The sequence below is a fragment of the Lissotriton helveticus genome, chromosome 4_1 (assembly GCF_964261635.1).
Source record: "Lissotriton helveticus chromosome 4_1, aLisHel1.1, whole genome shotgun sequence".
Lineage (NCBI taxonomy): Eukaryota > Metazoa > Chordata > Amphibia > Caudata > Salamandridae > Lissotriton > Lissotriton helveticus.
The window spans coordinates 1875981970-1875994726 of NC_136063.1; positions in this window are offsets into that span (position 1 = coordinate 1875981970).

The following is a 12757-nucleotide window of genomic DNA, read 5'->3' on the forward strand; positions in this document are numbered from 1 at the left end:
TCTTCCATTTAAACAGAAACCGAAAAGGAATTGGCTGTCTGGATGAATGGGGACACTAAAGAATGCGTTCTTGAGATCAATAACAGTAAAGAACGTAGCTTCGGAATCAATGGCAGTCAATAGGGAAGAAATATCTGGAACCACAGGGTACTGGGGTATGATACATTTATTAAGTTCTCGACGATCAATCACTAATCGATAAACTGGAGGTGCATCGGGATCAGTACGTTTAAGAATCGGAATGATAGGAGAATTACATACATTGGAGTCAGTTTCTACAACTACTCCTTGAGCAATGAGCTCGTCGATAATTTTTGATAAGGCTGCTACAGCCTCAGGTGGCAATTTGTACTGTCGGATTCGTGGTAATACAACACCTTGCTTCAGAGTGACACGATAGGGTGTAATGTGCATACAACCTACATCAGTTGGACCTTGCGCCCATAAATGCTGAGGTACATTCAATAATCTTGGATCAAAATCACGTAATACATAATGACCTTTAAAATCACGTAAAAACAATCTCACTCCTTCTGGGGAGCAGCATATGACTGCTCCTAATTCTTTCAGTGTCTTAATACCTAGTAAATTTTCTGGACATGATTTCATAAGTAACAAGTCTGTAGTTCGGGACAATGGACCGAGTTCTAGGGAAACTGGTTTCGATATTTCATTAACAATAGGCTTTCCTGAAAATCCAAGGGAAACATTTCTAGAGCCTGAGAGCGGAGCCCCTGGAACCTCGTCATGACTGATGGTAGTCCTACTTGCCCCTGTATCAATCAGAAACTTTCTGTCTTTCCCTAATACTTGACTGTGTACATAGGGACCCTCTTGATCTACAGGAATTTCGATGAGAGGCAAGCCAACCTCCCTCTCTAGGCTGTTTCATGAATACTGCTGATATTCTGGATATTCCGACTGTGCGTACTGGTACATCTGCTGTGTAACGTGTTGTGTGGCAGCTATAGGCTGCGGTACTGTAACTGTCTGTTGTGCGTTCTGCGGTGGTTGCGTATTCTGCGAAACTTGTTCTTGTCTAGGAGGACGTGGTCTCTCTTTCATTTTACCTGTAGCTATGTTGTGTTTCAGAACTGCACATTCGTTTATATAATGACCTGGCTGTTTACAGTAATTGCATGTCCCTTTAACGGGAGTTGTAGGATGACTAGTTTGATTCGGACCCCTCTTCTGGCTGTCTTGTGGAACAGACTGTGCAATCAGTACTTTCATTTTTGTGTCTTTCATACGTCTCCTTTCATGTTCCTGCTCCTCCCTGATTCTGTTCTGGTGGTACTGTAGCATCTGGAGCATTTGTGACGGAGTATTAGCTTGCCAGGTACTTTCGACTTTCAGTACTCGATTTTTAACTTATGGTAAAGAATTCTCAACTAGTTTGGTAACGAAAAGATGTGGATACGATTCACTACTTGTTTTCAGACCACTATTTATAATGAAACATTTCTCAAATCTAGAATAAAAATCACTAGTGTCTTCGTCTTGTTTCTGTTTACAGGCTGAGATGGCATCCCAGTCTTCCTTTTTCGGGGCTAGTAATCTTGGCAAGACTTGTATTAGCAACTCGGGCAATGCTTTAGCTTTTTCCCCAAGACCGGTACCTGGAACTCGTGTATTATCTTCAGTCTCTAATGCGGTCCAATCTATCTTTTTCTCTCCCACCTCCCATTCTTTTTCTTTGAGTTTTTCATATATGCCCGTAGGCAACAGGACCTTTAACATTTTAATGATATCAGGATACGTGTATTCTCCCATACGGAGCATGTCTTTTAATTCACGGTGGAACCCTGCTGGATCTTTATCGTGACAGGGTATTAACTTTTTCATTTCTAGTAGTTCTATTTTCGTGATAGGGGTGTAAACAAATACTCGTTCGAGCTCACCCCCCTCTCCCTTAACTGGATGTACTTCTCGCAACGGATTCTGTCTGTCTATGTAGAATGATTTTCTTACTGGGGGTGGAACAGGAACAAAATGTGGATTCAGGAACGTTCTGTATTTGTGGCGCTGTTCTAATATGACACTAATTAAATCGGTACCTAGACCTTTCCATCTGTTTAGGAGTAACTCATTCAGTACATCATACAGAGGACCTGGATCAGACTGCTGATCCTTATACAGTGTAATGAGGTGCTGGATCATATACATACCCACCAGACGCTGCTCGGCTGGGGGCAGCTTCAGAAACGTTTGGGCCACTATTTCATCTGAAAACGAGGTAGAATCACTAGTCCATCGGACTACTGATCGGGCTAGTTCTTGTTCATGCATGGTACTAAGCTCACTATAACCTATTCGTAATTTCAGAACTTTATCTGTAGCCTGGAATACCTGTTCAAGAGAACACTGTTCTGGTACGGGAGGAGAAAAAACTTTCTTGTAATCTAGGCGTGAATGTCTATCGGGAAGTCTCGTTCTACCTACATACGCTATTCTGCTGGGATTTTCGGTGTCTACATCTTCGTCTAAAGAATCATTCTCTTTGTCTGCTACTATTCTTGCTTTCTCTCTCTCGTGTATACCTATAATTTCTTTCCGGATCTTTCTGTACATGGTTTCTATACTATTTTGTGTCTTGTGTTTTCCGTCTGCTATATTGTCACTCCATCTTGTCAGGGCTTTCATCTCGTCTTTGTCTTTATCAGGATAATCCTGTTCTCTTATTAAACAGTTAATCAAGAACTGTAAAATCATACTTTGAATCTCGACCTTTCTGTGTGCCATAGCTTCGTGAATACTTCCTGGGTTCTCCCCTGTTCGGATAAAATGATATATTCTGTCTAAATGTTCTTTCATATCTGGCAGGGTGGCCAAAAAGTTGGCAACTCATCTTAAACGTACTGAATATAATATCATGTGATCTTCGCCTGGTACTGAATCATATATGCAGTCTGTAAGGAACTTCCTGAGGGCTTCATACGTAGCCACTTTTGGCGTACGCTGTAACGCTGCTTCTCTCAGCGTCAGTCGCTTTGTTTGAGGTGGGGTGGTAGGAGCACCTCCCCCTGCCCCTCCTGAACTGGAATCGTCAACTAATACTGGATGTGCGGCTGCTGGTAACGTGACTGGTAAAACGGGCACACGTAATGTGGGCTGGTCCGGGGGTATTGGCGCATGGACAGGACCAACGACTGGAGGCACAGGAATTACATTATTAACAGGAGGCTGGACTTGGACTTGGACTGGCGGGATAGGATTAGTATTAGCATATTCGGGAACAGTGTCGTCTAAATAGGAAGAAAGAAAAATTTCGGCTGCAGTCGGTTTATGACGCAGCTTAGTCGGAACCAAGGGTGGCGGTAAATTATGGAGTGCTTCCGGGGTCGCCTTCGGCAAACCCTCGGCAAGAAGAGGATACATACCTTTAATAAGGGCATTTCTCTGTCTGTCTGACTGTTCTCCTCTAACTCGTTCACCTTCTTCTATTAATTCCCTTTCTTGGGCTTTTTCTGAGGATTCTCTACTTAATTCTGCTTTTCTGAATTCTTTCTCTGTTCTTTTATGAGATTCTTTACGCCATAACTCTATGGCATCTTTCTGGGACTGTCTGGCTTTCTTTTTCCATAATGCTTCTTCTACTCGCATGATGCACTCGGCATCCCATGTACCTGATACAGGCCATCTATATTTCTCTTCAAGATGCTGAGTATAATCAGCCCATAAATCTAGATACAGTATGGCATCTAAGCCATGCTTGTGATACATGAAATGTCCAGGACTGTCCCTAGGAGGGACAGGAACTGATTCTTCGAGTAACCCTTTTCTGGTTTTTATCTGACGTAATTTCGAAAACAGCGGCATATTTGAGCCGTACTTGAACTTGAACTTGAACACAATACAGAATGAACACAATAATGAATAGCAAAACAATCATTCATACCACGACATCAAGAACACATTAATAACAGTTCGAACACAACACTACCTGATACATTGAAAACATAATACTTGAATTTCTCGAGAACGGACTTACTAGAATTACTGGATGCACTGCTAAAACAGTACAGAACATACCGGTCTCATAAAGAGACACGTCATACCGTATCCACCTAGATGGACACGTCGGACTGGATCTGCGTACCCAAACCCATCGGACCGGAGACAAACTAATGACCCCGTCTAGATACTCCCCCAGCAACGGTACTCACCGGGAAGCAGAACTGAAGGCCTCGGACTGGACTGGACTGCTACGACGTCTGGTTACTACTACGCACTACGCATGCGCTTCGGGCTTCGGTTACAGGTGGGCCTCCGGATACCTCGGACCTTGCTCTCTCGGCTTGGGCTCTGGTCGGGACGAACCGCCTTCCTCACCGCCTCGTCTGGATGCCGGACCGCAGTCTCCGTCTCCTCCGTGGGCCTGAGGGAGACTTGAAGCAGAAATATCTGCACGTGCACGGTAGAGGTTCCGTCACGGCTGTAGAAGGGTCAGGGGGCCTGCGTTACATCGCCGGCGCGTGGGGAAGAGGTAAGACCTATTCGGGCGCCATTATGTGGTAAATAAATAATTAATTACCGGTACTATTTTTCTATGCATTAAATAAAACAGATAGCTCAATAAATAAGAGACAGGATCCGGGGTATCTGAGTTGAACAGGCTTTAATCAGGCACAAGGGAAGGGACAGGATCGGAACAGCCTGAAATAGAATGGCATGGAATGGCAGCTGCAACGTCTCATTAACAGTACATGATATATATAGTAAAACAGTACAATTACATTGCATACAGTAGGCGTAACAAGTGACAAACGTAAGATAAGAACACATGGGCGTACAAAGAAGGCGTGCATGGAGACATGTGATGAAAACGTCACAGAAGTGTCATAAATGGGTGGATACATGGAGGGGGCTACCTGGGCAGCTGGAACCTTTAACCTAGTGGTGCGCGCAAACGGACCATGACGTGTAACTGGGGAGAGCTGGGGGCTCTGACTTCTGCACTAGAAGAGGAGACTAAAGTCTGCGATGTCAGGACGACATGTACCTATAGCATATCTGGTATCTGGTGTTTGGAGTACATGTTGATAGAATCTAGAAGCTATCAGGGCAAAGGCTACTTGACACTAAGGCTGGTGCATGCATATATTCTACGTGTATTGCGTGTGCTATGAATCTTCTATGGATATTAATTCAGTAATTCTCTTACATGGAGACAGGAAGACTAGACTATAGCTGAAGATGTTTATGCGGTTCGTTAGCTTAGGAATGTGAAGACGGAGAGCTGGACTGATAACTAGAGGCATAACATATTCTTGGCAGACAGGCAGGCAGGCCGGGCACCGCACTGCTTGGCAGAAAGTAAGCGAAGGGTCAGGGATGCGGGAGGGGCTGCATCGCTCCTCGGAGTGGTTTCAGGAGACCGGAGCTTGAATCTGGTGTTCAGGCCCTTTGAGGCCTAGAAACGGGGACAATTCGACGTATTAACGTGCATAATGTAAAACGTTGGCAACATAGGCCTAATACTCGTTGCTTTCACGAGGACTGGAAACTGGCATACTAACGTTGGACACAACTATAATTGCGTCTTTAATCGATCATAGGGGGATATATGCATATTAATCATGCACATATTACATAGGATGGGGAACACGTAGGCACACATGACAAGGCAAAATTCAATTTTCCTCAACTCTGTGCATCTCCACTGTATGCTATTCCAAATCCACACTACAGTATTCCTTTCCACACCACCCTTTGCCACTATGCAATTCCAATATTCTAGTCGACGCCACTCAACTCTACGCCATTGCTGTATACAGCACTCCACTCTACTCTACAACATGCCACTCAACTGTACGCCACTCCACTCTATGCACGCTACACCACTCCACGTTACATTATTCCACTTTACGGCACTACACTCTACTGTACGACATGCTACTTGACTCTACAGTAGTAGAGTCCATTCCATTTCACTGTACGCCACTACTCTCTACTCTATGACATGCTACATGACTATATGCCACTTCAATCAACACTCTCTTCTACGGTATTCCACTCAATGCCATCCACTCTACCGCACTTCACTCTACATTCTTCAACTGTATGGCGCTCCACTCTACTGTATGACATGCTGCTCAACTTTACTTTGCTCCATTCTACACCACTCCATTGTAGACCACTCAACACTACTCTTTCACATGCCACTCCACTGCATGCCACTCCACTCTACTCACTACACTGTATGGTATTTCACTGTATGCCAGTCCACTCTACACAATTCCACTCCATACCACTCCACTCTATATCACTCCAATGTACCCACTTCACTCAATGTTATTCCACTGTATGCTACTTAATTGTAGGCCAGTACAATCTATGCTACTCCAAGCATCTCCACTCTATTCTATTCCTCTCTATGCCACTCCACTCTGCGCGACTCCAAAACACTCTATGACACTCAACTCTATCCCACTTCACCATATGTCACTTAACTCTATGCTTTTCGACTCTACACAACTGTGCTCAAGGCACTTCAGTGTGTGAAATTCGATTCTACGAGCCTCAACTCTAACCACTTTACGCTTTTCCATTCTGGGTCACTCCATTCTGCACCACCCCAGTGTATGCCACTTCACTTCACAGCAGTCCACTGTGTGACACTATACTCAACAACACTCTCCTCCACAATACTCTATGACACTCCACTTAATGACACGTCACTTAGCATTACTCCACTCTATGATTGAAGCAGTTGTTATCAAAAAACAAAAACCATTGAAATTAAATGGAAAAACAATGATTAAAACATAGTTATAGTTAGGAAAACTGTATTTATTTTCTCTATACAAACTAAACTTAAACTGCACAAACATTAGACATTGTAAAGATATCGTTATACCTTAAATTAATAATTAAAGCACCAACTTCTAATTATAATCACTTGCGTACCTCCATACACAGTATAGTGGCCACAGTATATTAACTATTGCTCTTAACTGTACCATGCTCTGTATTATCACAAATGATGTGACTTGTGATACCATAAGTGTTATGAATGCTTTGATTTCAGAAGCATAAGTGATGTATTATGAAAGAGTATAAACAGTGCATGGCAAAGGCTCATTTTATAGTTAACGTTGTGTGGCTACTGAGTTCATTAGACTGTGTATGGAGGTGTGCAAGTTAATTTGAAGCACTGAAATAGTCTGGAACAGGAGCAAACTTGGGTCCTCAAAAGAGACATGCCTGTGCTTCCTGGCTTCCTTTATTGATTTCATTTTGATGGTTCTAGTGGTAGACTGTCAACAAATGTGTGGGGGGGAACCCCTGCCCAGGCTGGCTGCACTGTCACTCAGTGTGTCTTATAAATTAAGCATGGCTGCATTAGAGATCTAAAGAACTGTCTCACATCCAATAACCTCCTAATCATAGGGGACTTCAATTTCCACAAGAAGACCAAAGTATTGCACCGTTCAAAGAGTTCTTTGACATATGCCACAGCATCAGCTTTGAGAGTGCTACCACCATACCCACTCCCTTCCATGCCCATTTCCTCAGTACGATAGCTCATCATGGCCTGGAGATCTCCAGCCATTGGACTTGGCACACATAGTTCTCTATATCTTTCTCCTCCACTTCTCTCGGCACCCCCTCCGATCCTTACACTGTTGCGGCAGGACCTATTTTCCACATGTTCAGGGACTGCAGTGATATATTTTAGTCTGTAGGGAGAACAGATTTTATCACAGGAACACGGCATATCCTTGGCCATGAGTTCTCATTTGAAACCACCAAAAACCGGGCCAATACACTCCAGCCAGCACCTCTATATATATTTAGAAGAAAAGGTTTATACTGAGAGTGTATACACTTATCAGTACCAGGATTAAATATATAAATGACCATTGGTTTTTGGTTTGAAGACTTGCATAAACTATGTGCCCTGATTTAACTCTTTGTTTCATGATTTGTCCTATTTTCTGCAGAGCTGGGTGTCGGTGAGCTATCCCAGAGAGTTGTGCAACAAGTTGATGAAGATAGTAAGGGAAATTACTGCTTGTTGGACTTGGCCCTTTTGGCAGGTTCACCCCAAAACATTTTGCGTTCTCCTAGCCTTTTTCTGTAACTTGATGTTGGTGATTTTACGCCTCTGACCACTTTAGCACTGTGGTCCAGTGTAAAGTGCGTGTGCTATCTGTGTATGTGTGGTGAGATAGGCCTGCCCTCCTATAGGAATGCAGGGGGATATGTGTGTTCATAGTAATTCCTGGTATGAGATGAGTGCAGGGGCGAGTTTAGTATGTATGAACTCGTGAGGATAAATGCTGCGCAATGGTGCGCAGATTTATGGTGACTGGTGGAGAAATGCCACTTTTAGAAGTTATTTACAACCAGGGGTGGTGAGGGACAGAGCTTGTTTCCTTCCCAGTGTAAGAATTGGCTTTTGTAGTTTGGTTTGCCCTGTTCCCATCATGCACTGGGACAGGAACAGACTAATTTGCATACAGCCAGGTTCTGAAACTGGGATGGTGCAATGAGCTAAAAAACGGTGTTGGATCTAGCCCTGATCTCTTGACTGGGTGAGAGTATTCTGCTTAATTCAGAGACTCTGTCCCTCACCACCCCTTGTTGTAAATAATTTTGTCCACCCTAAGCGTGGAAGGGTATACTCAGACATGAGTCCCTTGCTCATTGCACCATCAGGATTCAAGCAAGCCGGGCCGGAGACGGCTGTAATGCCAGAAACCGGTCCCCGGAAGCTTGTTTCCTTCCCAGTGTAAGAATTGGCTTTTGTAGTTTGGTTTGCCCTGTTCCCATCATGCACTGGGACAGGAACAGACTAATTTGCATACAGCCAGGTTCTGAAACTGGGATGGTGCAATGAGCTAAAATACGGTGTTGGATCTAGCCCTGATCTCTTGACTGGGTGAGAGTATTCTGCTTAATTCAGAGACTCTGTCCCTCACCACCCCTTGTTGTAAATAATTTTGTCCACCCTAAGCGTGGAAGGGTATACTCAGACATGAGTCCCTTGCTCATTGCACCATCAGGATTCAAGCAAGCCGGGCCGAAGACGGCTGTAATGCCAGAAACCGGTCCCCGGAAGCTTGTTTCCTTCCCAGTGTAAGAATTGGCTTTTGTAGTTTGGTTTGCCCTGTTCCCATCATGCACTGGGACAGGAACAGACTAATTTGCATACAGCCAGGTTTTGAAACTGGGATGGTGCAATGAGCTAAAAAACGGTGTTGGATCTAGCCCTGATCTCTTGACTGGGTGAGAGTATTCTGCTTAATTCAGAGACTCTGTCCCTCACCACCCCTTGTTGTAAATAATTTTGTCCACCCTAAGCGTGGAAGGGTATACTCAGACATGAGTCCCTTGCTCATTGCACCATCAGGATTCATGCAAGCCGGGCCGAAGACGGCTGTAATGCCAGAAACCGATCCCCGGAGGCTTGTTTCCTTCCCAGTGTAAGAATTGGCTTTTGTAGTTTGGTTTGCCCTGTTCCCATCATGCACTGGGACAGGAACATACTAATTTGCATACAGCCAGGTTCTGAAACTGGGATGGTGCAATGAGCTAAAAGACAGTGTTGGATCTAGCCCTGATCTCTTGACTGGGTGAGAGTATTCTGCTTAATTCAGAGACTCTGTCCCTCACCACCCCTTGTTGTAAATAACTTTTAGAAGTTGGCATTTCTGTGTGTTGTGTGTCTGCCTGCCTGATGTGAATTGCATGTCTGGCTTGTGATTGACAGGAGCTGAGAGATGTGGGTGGCTCCAGGAGACAGGGGGAGTCTGCCCAGTGGCGAATAGAGAGATCTGCATACAGATGGGGGGAGGAGTTACACCTGGGACCTGAATAGGGCTGTGCCTTCCCTTCACAATGCTGGCTCTGCCCCCTGTGGTGCGTAAAATCACCTGACAAAGGAGAGTGGAGCTGAGCAAAACAAAGTGCTCCAAAGCTCCCCAGTACCAGTTCTAACTGGTATCCCTAAACCCTGTGCTGTGACACAAAGGGAAATTATGTTTAAAAGTAGGGGCTGTGACCCCACAAGGTGGTTCAGTTCTTGGTTGCTGTTCCTGCCGGGGCGTGCTGCTGCTGGGTCCCAGAGGGGCTGACATGAGGGCTTGCCTCCCTGGGCCCTACATTGCCCCTGGATGCCTGAAAGGAGTTTTGGGACCCCTTTTGCATTGCTTGTGATCCTCCAGGACCTTGGAGGAGCTTGTGCTGTGTCTAGCGCCTTGGGAGTGCTGTGTGCTGATGACTTTTGATGCCCTTTGATCGCATCTAGCGCCTGGGGAGCGCTACATTTGATTTGTATCAAAGGAGGAAAAGAATGCGTGGACTCTGGCAGCACTGAGCTACCCTTGAGGGAGAGGGAATCCCCAGCGTAGGGATTCCCCCGTGCTTCGTAACTGAGCAGGTGCCCACCTTGCATCTTTGCTTTTATTAATTGAGCGTATGCCCACCCTGCTTTATACTTTTAATAAAGAGGGAGCCTACCCCTCATTGCGCCAAGAAAACCGTGATCACCGCTGCGCCCCGAGTAGCGGCAAAAGCAGAAGCCAGGCAACATGGTGCCTGGCGGCGGGCAGGACTTCCGGTTTTGCAGAGGAAGTCCCGCGCACCCCCCCCCCGCAGCTTGCGGAGACCTCTGGAGCCCCGCAGGCTCCATGCTGAGGTCCCGGTACCAGGAGAGGGACCGGGCGAAGAGCGGAGTGCCGACGCATGGGAGCATGAAGTCCCGGTCCCAGGAAGAAGGACTGGGTGAAGAGAAAGCGCCAGCGGGAGGAGAGCCTTCCCCACGCAACCCGCCTACACCGAGAGGTGAAGAGAGGCTGGATCGGGAGTGCTGCCCCCAGAGCCGGTGAGTGAGGGCTCGAGGGGGCTGCGTGGTGCCAATCAAGGTCCAAGATTGGGGCCAAGTTGATTTAAAGGCCCTAAAGGGCCCCGAGGCACAGAGGCGCCGGAGCCTCTTGAGTATTTACAGCGGTACCGCCAAGGCAGACCGCTGCCACGATGTGGGACAATTCTTTCCTTAGAGCCCCAGAGGGGGCTCCAGAGCCATGCCCCTTCCAGTTGGCATCTCCTACAGCTGCCCCGCTTGCTAGAGGGCAGCTGCAACGATCGGGCAGCATTTTTGGTACAGAGTCCCAGAGAGGGACTTCGACGGCACCAGGGTGCCAGTTCTGATTTCTTGATTCACAGCTGCCCCACCAGACAGAGGGCAGCTGCAACGTTTTGTGCACAATTGCACAAGAGGGCACAATGGTGCCAGGCCTCACCTGATATTTACAGCTGCCCAGCAAGTAGTGGGCAGCTGCTACGGTTAGACCGCAATTCTTTGGGGGCATGTTGTTGAGTTAGGAGTGAGATGCACTCCTTTGCCCCATACTTTCCCAGCTGCCCAGCAAGTAGTGGGCAGCTGCTACGTATGGGTTTGCGCAGTGGTGCACCCTGGACTTCCGCTGCATTGGCAGCACACCCTGACATTCTAGACACAGGGCATTTGAACCTCTTTTTGAGATGGCCAGTTGGCCAGGGGGACTATTAGGCTATTAGGGTGCCAGGCCCTAATGTGATTTATGTGCTAAAAGGATTTTGGTGCTAGGAAATGCAATTCATGTAGTATGATTTACGCACCCTGTGTTATACCTCTAAATGTGGTCTATGATTATAAGGTTGTTTGGCATATTATGGCTTATGCTAGTGAGATTATGTTCCACTGTGTGACTATTTCCTAATGTGAGGTATACTTATGAGGTTATGGTCTAATGTGTTCAGACTTTCTAGGGGATTGCATAATGTGTTTATGCTGGTGAGGTTGGTGCAGAATGTAATTCGCACCTGATGTGATACTGTGCATAATGTGTTTATGTTACAGGCTGATGCTAAGTACAGTGACTACCAGTGGTTATTGATTGTGTGTTTATGACATGTTTTACTTTTACTAGGTTCGCTTTGTGATGGTTCTGACAGTGGTCCAGTGGGCCCTGTCAGGTGTATATAATCCCTTGTAGATATGACCCAGTACCTGGTGGCACAATGTATATTATGTATTTACTATTGTAATGTGTTATGAGAATACAAAGGCTAGTTTTGATATAACCTTGTGTGGAGTTCCTTTTGTTGTGTGCCTGGGATGTTGTGGCAGTGTGCATGCGCAAATGCTTTACACATGGCCTCCGGGATAAGCCTAACTGCTCGTACCAAGCTACCAAGGGGGTGAGCAGGGGTTATCTTTGGCGTGTAACTCCCTTGACCTGACTAGAGTGGTGGTTTCTGCCTGGCTTTGGCACAAGCCTTAGCCAACCAGAAATCCCATTTCTAACACTGCTAATGTGGTGAATTAGCCCCGAAATATCCAGAATGTTTTGATTTTTACAAATACACGGAGCCAGGCCCAAGTGTTCCTCCATCTACAGTCTTTTCAACACTTTCAAATCAAACTGCAAATCACGAGGAAGCAGTCAGAGGGCAACTAGTCGAACTGCTTCAACTTTACCCTCAGAACTCCAACAAGTTTGTCTCTAAAATTTGATCAAATTATTTGACGTTGCATTCTCTCCCAGCTCATCCTTCTTGAGCATAGAAAGCAATTCAATAAAACCGTTTGTAGACGTGAATTATCATGTTTATCCACTTACGCTCTGCCACCTAGGTCCTATAGATTAAGGCCTCTATTTCCAAATTGCACTGTAAATTAGTGGCCATTACCACATCTGGTAAATACTTATATTGCAGACTGCGGTATTAACTGGGTATAGTAATTGCCACCTATTACGAGACCTGT